Below are 9,987 nucleotides of genomic sequence, written 5' to 3'. Positions count from 1 at the left end.
TAGGTTGGTCATAACTTTTCTTCCAAGGAGCAAGCGTCTTTTAATTTCATGGATGCAGTCACCATATGCAGTGATTTTGGAGCACCCCAAAATAAAGTCTGTCACTGATTCCACTGTTTCCCCATCTATTTGCCATGAGGTGATGGGACTAGATGGAACTGGTACTAAAGGCCCTCGACTTTGTTTTACAGCCAAACTGTTATTATTTTGTCTTGCTTGACTGTTTTCCTTTGTTTCTGTATTTTTTTCACTTCTCTGATTGTATTTGCTCCTTGGAATTTGGGGAAAGACTAGGACACTAAAGCTTTTCTACAAATGAGAAGTGGAGGACACAGAGGAGGGTGTCTTTCCCCAGGAAGACCCGTCAGGATCCTGCTGTTGTATAACTGAAAGTTTGTACCTTTTGATCGCCTTTATCTAATTCCCCTTCTTGCCACCCAGTGCTGATAAAATTTATTTTTAAAACCACTAAGATTTCAATAGAAACTATTCAAAGGACATCTACACATAATATAAAGAAAAGAAAGTGCAATGGTTAATAAATTAACAACATTAGTTATCAAAGAAATACAAATTAAAACAGTGGTTAGATACTATTTTTTTTTGTCTAGCACCATTGACAAAGATTTAAAAGATGGTAACAGTAAGTGAAAATGAGGGTCCAATGAATCACACACTCATGCCCAACAGAGACATTCTTAAATAGAGTAATTTTCTGGGAAGCAATTTATAAATAAGTATGAAGGATCTAAAAATGCTCTCATCCTCATACTCACTAATTCCATTTCAAAAACTCATCTGAGGAAGAAAAGACATTTGTCTTTTTTCCATCTCGTGTAACACTGAAAAAACAGAAGCAACCTAAATGTTGGAAAGATTAAGGAAATTATTGCTTAATTATAGCATATTCATACAATGGAATTTATCCAGTAATTGTAAATCATGTAAATTTAAATCATGTTTTTCAGGGATAATTAATGGCATGGACTCAATGGACATGAGTTTGGGTGGGCTCCGGGAGTTGGTGTTTGTTGGACAGGGAGGCCTGGCGTGCTGCAGCTCATGGTGTCACAAAGAGTCAGACACGACTGAGAGACTGAACTGAACTGAACTGAATGGCATGGAAAATATGATATAATGTTAAATATTCAGTGTATAAAACTACATACTATGTGATTCAAGTTTCTTTTTGGCTGTACCTCACTGCATGTTGGATCTTACTTTCCCGACCAGGGATCAAACGCACATTCTCTGCAGTGGAAGGTAGATTCCTAACCACTGGACCACCAGGGAAGTCCCAGTGATCCAATATTGTAAAATCAAATGTTCTATAAAATTCTAAATATGAATACAAACAAATATTCTAGAAAAATTAATAAGTTATATGTGGATTTATGGGTGATTGTGGTTTTCTTCTTTTTATATAATTTGTTTCCTTATACTTTTCCATATTCCTCCAAGCTTGTGTTAATTTTACAGTTATAAATCAGTTTTAGATTTTTTAAAGACATCTGATTATCAGTTTATTGAAAAGGTTGCTTTAAGCATCAGCAATGGTGACTTCAGTCTCGATTCCTGGCTGAATACAATGGAAGTGATCTGCTTAACAATCTCGGAAGAACTGTGCACGTCAATGAGTTGCTTGTGGATCCTCAGCTGAAAAGACCCAAAGTCTTAGAACTTTCCCCACAAAGAGTCTGCAATGAATGTGTTCAAATAATGATCATTCTCTTTGCTGTTAAGGAGAAGATCAGTATCCAGACTGAACTTTGGAGTCCTGAAAGAAAAGCGCTTAACTTCCCCTGAGAGATTCTTCTGGGAATTAGTTTACAAACTCCCAGAACTCAGTCTCATGATCCATTTAAAGTTTAATGTTGTATGCTAGTATTATTGTCTGGTGTTAATATGCAGATCTTCATTTTTTAATTTCATTTGTGTCAAATCTCTTCCAACGGGGCTGGAGGTTCTTGGGAACAGGCTTTATGTCCTCTAGTTCCTGGATGTCATTAATTACTCCCTGGATGCCAGTAACGCTTAGGACAATGTTGTATAAGTTAAATAATTTAAGTACTTAGTATATGTGTATTAAGTAAACAAGTTACAACAAATTAATCAGTGATTTGATAGGTACTGAAAAACCATGCTACCTCAAACACCTCCCTCAAAGACATGCTTTTGTGGCTAAGATTCCTACCATCACTTGCCTCTTCTGGATACAAATTGTCCCCAGAAGGCCTGAATTAAAATGTAAATATCTAGGGATTTCCCTGGTGGTCCAGTGGTTAAGCCTCCATACTTCTACTGCAGGGGGCACAAGTTCGATTCCTGGTTAAGGAACTAAGATCCCACTTGCCATGCAGCATGGCAAAAAAGTTGAAGAGTAATTAAAAATAAAATTTCTTTTAATGTAATGTAAATTTCTAACCTGGGAGCTGTCACTCACTAGCACATTGTTGTTAATAGTTTCGTAGCGGGGAACTGGGTCTAAGACTGTGTCCAGGGAAACAACCAGAGAACCTAGCATCCTACTTTGGGGTGCAGATTACATGGAACACCCCAACTGTGGTTGTGACAAATGAGGGGTGGAGCATAGAGGAGGAGTCCACTGGGCTGGGCACCCATAGGGTGGGGCTAGGAATGCCTAATTGAGCCAGAAGGCTTATCTTGAAATAAGCTATAGCCTAGAGCCTTCGAAAACTAACCCAGCACTGCTGGGTATGAACCAAGTATTAGAGTGACTTCCCATCTGACCAGGGGGGCAAATGACTGGTCCAAGGTTACACTCAGAGCAGTGTCTGAGTGGTGACTAATGGTTAGGTCAGTGCTCTTTGCCACCTGTTCTACTTTCAGAAATGAGTGCTGATTTCATTGCAGTTGCAATGAAAACCAAAGCAGAGGAGGAAAGGAGAAACAATTTGGGAGGAAATCAGAGGGCTTTATTACCTCAAGCCTCAAAAATCATGGAGAGATGGGCTGATGTGGTAAGGCCTTTGACCTACAACCAATATAGCTTTTGAATTCTGAGTCATGTGTACATAACATACCTATGCTTAAGTGCCTCCGCATATACAATTCCAAAATTTTTTTCTATAAATTGTCTGCTAGGGTGATGCTGCTAGGTTTAGCGGCATCCCAGACTGAGTGGGAAGGTCATGGCTACCAGACAGGGTCCTCTCTCTTCTAACAACCCCCAGCAGGAAGAAGATAGGGAGGGTTCCTATGGTTGTAAGGGCTTGGCTGCTTTATTACTTTCATTCTCATGGGCGTTTTTACAGGAAGTAAGCAAAGTACAAAATATTGTGTAGTCTCTGTGTTAGAAAGTATGACATCTCGCTTTAAAGAACTAAGGTCCCCTGTAAAGATAAACACCTAACTACAAGCTCCTTTAGGAATCAGTCCAAGGTTATTAACTGCCAGAGCTCATCTAATTTCTCTAAGTTTTGACAACGAAGACAATAAGCTTTAGGGTTGATAGCACTGAAGCTACACTGGAGCTCAATGGGGAAAGAGTATAGGTTTTGGTGTCACATATTCCTAGGGTTAAACCTTGGCACCACCATTCACTAAGGGATTGTGGGTGTTACTCAACTTTGCTTAAACAGTTCTCTTATTGTAAAATGGAAATAAATGATTCAGTCTCTGTGAAGATTACATAAGATAATGTGAAGAATGCACTTTGTGAGTGCTTACCAAATGTTCATTTTCTCTTCTCTTCCTTTCTAAATGGTCAGCTGAATTAACAAACCACTAAGGAAGATTTCTGGTCAGTAGCCAAATAAGGCTCTGAAAACCTTTGAGGGTAAGAATAATAATAATAATAATAAAAAGCTGAAAAAGAGAAAGCAGCCTGTTTCATTAACATTTACAATGATGTAGAATTGCATAGAGGCCAGCCCAACCCTGATCCTATTAATTCTACACACTAGAGTTTCTGTGTCGGTATCTATCTTGCTGCTGAAGCTGAAAGTTTACTGGCTAAGAATCTTAAGAATTCTGACTTATTGAAACTGAATCTCCGCAGAACCAGAATGGAGCCCCACGGTTTGACTATTGATTAAAATAGAATCATTTTATCTCCTCTACCCTCCAATTGATTCTGAAATACCATAATTTTGGATCCTCTTACGGCTTACTCATAGGCCAACTTTCACCTTCTTTGCCCCTATTTAAGCCCCCGAATGAATTTACCTCTGCTTTCAGATGGACTGTTTCTACCAGGGTGAACTAGCTGGGGTGACATACAAACTGAGCTACTTGTGAACCAGAGCTACTTATCTATACTTGTGAAATTCCACTGGTTAGCAATCTCCATCCCATGCACCTGCAACTTTCTCCTACAAAGCCTTCTGTTCCTAAGGATAGAAGCAAAATGTGATGTCCTTCATGTCCAGATGGCTTACTAACCTTCATGTGTCTGAGATATTCTTTGAACTTGCAGCATTTAGACCCACAGGCTGTTTTTTTCTGGGCTGTCTTTTTGACCAAAGAGGAGATAGAAATTGGTCCCTAACAGTGCTCCAACTGTGTTATGTGCCTGAACTCACCACACATTAGCTCCTAGCTATATTCTGGCAGGTTCTGTCAGTTGCTAACCATGGGGGAAAATGCTAACTGTAGATTTGCTCTCTACAGGACTTTGTATCATCATCATCATCACCACCACTCGTATTACAACCTGCTGCTAGATCACCCAATAATCCTGTGTGGAAATGGAAATGTGGTCATTACTTTACCACAAAATTTCCCTACAAACTCCTGGAAGCCCCCCCCCCCCTTTTTTCTTTTACAAACAGGGAAGCAATGAAGATGCATCATGTCCTCCCTCCCTCCTCCTCTATCCACATTTGTTATTTCCTTCTTTCACTTCCTTCCACCAATTCAAGGCAATCATTCTCCCCCCCTTTCTCACTCAGTCCTCAGTGACTACTGATCCTTAGCACTAGGATGCAAGACAGCCCAGACTTCCTGGAACATTATCAAACTGAGTACATTCTGAGTCAGTATTGAATGTATTGATGTGTATTGTGTATAGTTCATCTGGACTATGACACTTGATAATTCATTCATCCTGAGTAGGAGTACCACTCAAATTAAGTTTGTGACATTTAGTTCATTCTTATCACACATCTTGATTTTCTAGTGACATCTCAAGAGTCCCTATTGGGACATAAAGATAATTCCAGAAAGGACAGCAAATCTAAGTGTGAATTTTTCTCTTCCTCTGTTGTTTCCTTACCATGCCTTGCAAGTTGCCAGTGCATTCGTTCTCAACCAGCCACATGAGAACCCAAGGCCACAGTCCTGTTGGACCTTGTCCAGTTACCAGGATAAAGAAGTTCCTCACAGTTGTGTATGTATACTCGGTTGCTTCAGAGATGCCATTAAACATAAATACTGTTTGAAAAAAAAGCTCTCAGGTTGCATCAGGGCTGTTGCCAACACGATAAATGAGCCATCATAAAGACCTCACCCTTCCCTGATCCCGATAAGGCTAAGGTTAAGGTCCATCTGTGTTTGCTACACTTTTATTTCCTTCTGTCTAGGCTAGAATACAATTTCTGGAACCACCTAATTCCTCTCTCAGCTGTCTTTAAGAAGAACACTATTCTTTTTTACACTGTTGAATTAGCTCATACACAATATTTATTAATGGTCATGACTCAATCATTCAGGTGGCTATACACTAAGATGGCCACCCCATAGTCCCTACATTACTATACCTCAGAGAGACCGAGGCCACCCCACCCCACAAGACTGCCACCACCACTACACTCTGCAGGTGTGGGCAGTCATCCTGAAGCTCCTAGACCTTCCACTAACTATTCAAAATCCACAAGCTCAGGCTGATTTCCCATCTCCCTCCAAGAGCTTGTCAGGCTAATCCTGTCATGCTTTATATCTCATTTGCCTCAGTCACTGCCAGAAAAACAAGCTCTCTAGGTAACCCAGCACTGGACACTTGGGACTTCTCTGGTAGTTCAGTGGCTAAGATTCCTCATTCAATGCAAGGGGCCCCAGTTCGATCCCTAGTTGGGGAACTTGACCCCATATGCTGTGCTGTGCTTAGTTGCTCAGTCGTGTCCAACTCTTTGTGACCCCATGGACTGTAGCCCACTAGGCTCCTCTGTTCATAGCAATTCTCCAGGCAAGAATACTGGAGTGGGTTGCCATGCCCTTCTCCAGGGGATCCTCCCAACCAAGGGATTGAACCCAGGTCTCCTGGCAGATTCTTTACCAGCTGAGCCACCAGGGAAACCCAGATCCCATATACTACAACTAAATATACCGAGTGCCACAACTAAGACCCGGGGAAGCCAAATAAATAAATAAATAAAAACATTTTTTAAAAAAAACCAAAATACTGGACACTCATCCCAGACTTCCTGAGTTCATCACCTAATCTGATCCAATCACTCTCTGCTCTCCCCAAACTCTTCCATTGTGCCCTCTGAAACTCCAGGCCATCACCATCAAACATCCGGCTAGCCACCTCTCCTTTGAACGTTCCCTCAATCTCATGACAGTAAGTGAACCTGGAGGTCCTTGATTATCCCATCTCCTAAGCAGCCCACTCAGGTAGAAGGCACTCACATCCTGAGCACCTGGGGGCCCAGCAGCATAGTATATGTGCTGCTTGCCATTTCCAACCAGTTTCCTTGTCTCCTTCTAAACATTCAGCTCCTTTCAAGTCCCTCCTATCATCTGTCCTTCCAGCTCCCTTACTCAAGAACTCACACTGTCACAGTTCTTCAAACTTGTTCATCAGTTGCTTCTCTCTCCTCTCTTGTCTTCACTTACAAGCCCTGCTTAGGTCTCATGGCCCAGCATTTTCATCCCACTTTTGCAAACATCTTCCCTAACAATCTTGTCCTTCTCTCTTCTGTCATATTGGCCTAAAATAAACCATTCTGGTTGAACCCAACTTCCTACCCTCTCACAGCCTGCACCCAAACAGCTGGTTGTTGTTGGAGTAACTCACACAATGTAGTTGATGGATTTCACTTTGAATTGGTGATCCTGAACCTCAAATGAACACTGCAGATTGCCCAGCAAATACTGTCAAGTTTTCTGCCCATTCTAAACTGACTTCCTCCATTTTTCTTTTTTTCCTCCTCAAAATTTGCAAAGCTTTAAGGAGAAATAGAATGTTTACATAACCTCAAAGTATCTCCCCCAGAATATTTATTAAAACTCTGATGGTTTTAACATATATCCACAGTTTCATTTATTTTTTAAATTTTACCTATTTTTTGGCTGTGCTCAGTCTTTGCTGCTTTGCACTTTCCTCTAGTTGCCAAGAGCGGGGGCTACTCTCCAGTGGTTCGAGAGTTTCTCACTGTAGTGGCTTAACTTGTAGAGCACAGGCTCTAGGGCCCTCACGCTTCAGTAGTTGCGGCTCATGGGCTCTAGAGCATGGGCTCAGTAGCTGCGCACGGGCTTAGCTGCTTTGAGGCATGTGGGATCTTCCCCAGCCAGGGATCAAATCATGTCTCCTGCATTGGCAGGCAGATTGTAAACCACTGGACCACAAGGGAAATCCCACAGTTTCTTTTTATATTTCTTCATTCAGAGGTGATACTTAACTTCCCTCCCCTTGAGTGTTGGCTGAATATAGTGACAGACTCAAATGAAGATTATGAAAATGGAAATATAACAACTTCACAGTGGGAAAACCTGGCAACACCACCATATACGAGATAGAACAATATTCAAGTAATAAAGTATCCAAGTGATAAATCATATTGATATAATGTACCCTCTGACATGATTCAATGAGAAGGGTGAAAAACTTCTGTGACATTTTACCTCCCCAAATGCATAACTCTGTCCACTCACAAGAAAACATCCGACAAACTCCAACTGAGGGACATTCCACCAAAACTATACTGTGCAAGATACTTTTCAAAAGTGTCAAGGTCATGAGTGAAAAGGGAAGACTGAGAAATTATCACAGATTGGTGGACACTAAGGAGATATGATGCCTAAATGCAATACAGGATCTTGGATTGAATCCTGGAACAGTGAAAGATCACTAGAGGGAAAACTGGGAAATTCCCAGTTAAGTCAACAGCTTAGTCAATATGTTGTATCACCATTAAGTTCATACGGTTATGTTAGATGCTAACACTAGAGGATACTAGGTAAAGGACATAGGAGAATTTTATACCATATTTTCCACTCTTCTGTAAAATCTGAAGTTTCAAAATAAAATTTAAAATAATAACTCTTGGGGGACCTTCTTGGTGGCCCAGTGGCTGAGACTCCACACTCCCAATGCAGAGGGCTTGAGTTAGATCCTTGGTCAGGGAACTGGATCCCATATGCTGATCCTGCATGCCACAAGGAAGATCAAAGATCTGCTGTGCTGCAACTAAGGCCTGACCCAGCTAAATAAATAAATATTAAAAAAAAACAAACTCATATTTCCTCATCCTCACACTCTTCTTGTAGCTGGTGACCTCACTTCATATATCTTTGATAACATAAGTGTCAGAACTGTTTCATTCTCCACTACCTCATTAGCATCTGCTTCTATCCTTCTGTTACGGTAGGAAACCTGTCCCTGCTGGTCTCAAGGGCTCACCCTCCACTCTGGGTGCCATCCTCCCTCCTCTCTCCCTTTCTCAACGTTGTCCCTCCTCCAGTTAATTTCTCATCTCCTCTGCTTCATCGATCTTCCCTTCTTCTGGATTATTTCCATCACCACATAAACATGTTGTATTATCCTTCACATCTATAAGATCTTTCCTTAAGCCCTCATGTCTCTCATTTTACTACCCTATTTCTCACATTGTCTTGGCTATATAACTTCCAGGGCCCAGTACAAAATGAAAATATGGATGCCTTATTAAAATATTAAGAATTTCAAGACTGTAATGGTAGAGCACTATACCAAGTGTAGGGCCCTTCTAAGTAAGCATGGGGTCCTATGTGACTGTGTAGGTTGCATATCCATGAAACTGGCCTTGAGTGCTAGACTAGGCAAACTAATTTATGCTAGAAAAAGTCAGAGTTGGGATTTCATTTGGAGGGAGCAGGGATTGTATTTTATTTCATTGTATTTTTTATTTTTTGGCTGTGCCATGCAGCTTGTGGAATCTTAGTTCTCTGACCAGGGATTGAACCCGTGCCCTCTGCAATGGAAGCATGGAGTCATAAACACTGGACAGCCAGTGAATTCCTGGCCGAAGTCATACACCACTTAATAAGCATCTACGTATTAATGTACTCAATAGTGGGCATGTCACAGCCAACTCTTTGCGACCCCGTGGACTGTAGACAGCCAGGCTCCTCTGTCCACAGGATTTCCCAGACTGTAGCGAGTTGCTATTTCCTTCTCCAGGGTATCTTCCCGACCCAAGGATCAAACCCTGGTCTCCTGCATTGGCAGGCAGATTCTTTACAACTGCTCCACCTGGGTAGCCCACTAAATAGTGTACTAAGTACTTATTATGTAGTGTTTTATATTTTACAAAATGATTTCAAGGGTAGAAAGATATGGAAAGGGCTTTACGACTAGGGGTCAAGCGTTCTGCTTTGCAGACAAAGTCAATTTTTTAAATGACAAATATAATGATGCTTGATCAAAATTATACACAAATAATTATGTGTATGTATTAAGGTGGACTCTGAATTATACAGACTATTTTTATAAACCTAAACCAAACTAAGTAATATCCTCTATTCTGCAGAGTACATTCTATGAAACCAGGTTCTTTAGTATATGTGAGAAATACTGTATGAAGAATACAGTTGTATGAATTGCTGTGTTCAGTTGTATGACTACCAGACTGTTAATGAGTATTATCTAGGGGATAGAGGGATTTGCTGATGAGTGGTCAGAAAGAGCTTTCATTCTTCACTCTATGTCATGTATTTTTGCTTTCTACTAATGTGTTGCTCATGAAATAACTAAAATTTTAAGAATTAATAGCCCTTTATAGCAAATATCTGCACATTACACTTTCCTCTAGCTCAGCAGTCCCC

This window comes from Giraffa tippelskirchi, chromosome 4, assembly GCF_054371585.1.
Source record: "Giraffa tippelskirchi isolate mGirTip1 chromosome 4, T2T-mGirTip1v1.2.pri, whole genome shotgun sequence".
NCBI lineage: Eukaryota > Metazoa > Chordata > Mammalia > Artiodactyla > Giraffidae > Giraffa > Giraffa tippelskirchi.
This window is presented reverse-complemented; position numbering follows the sequence as displayed.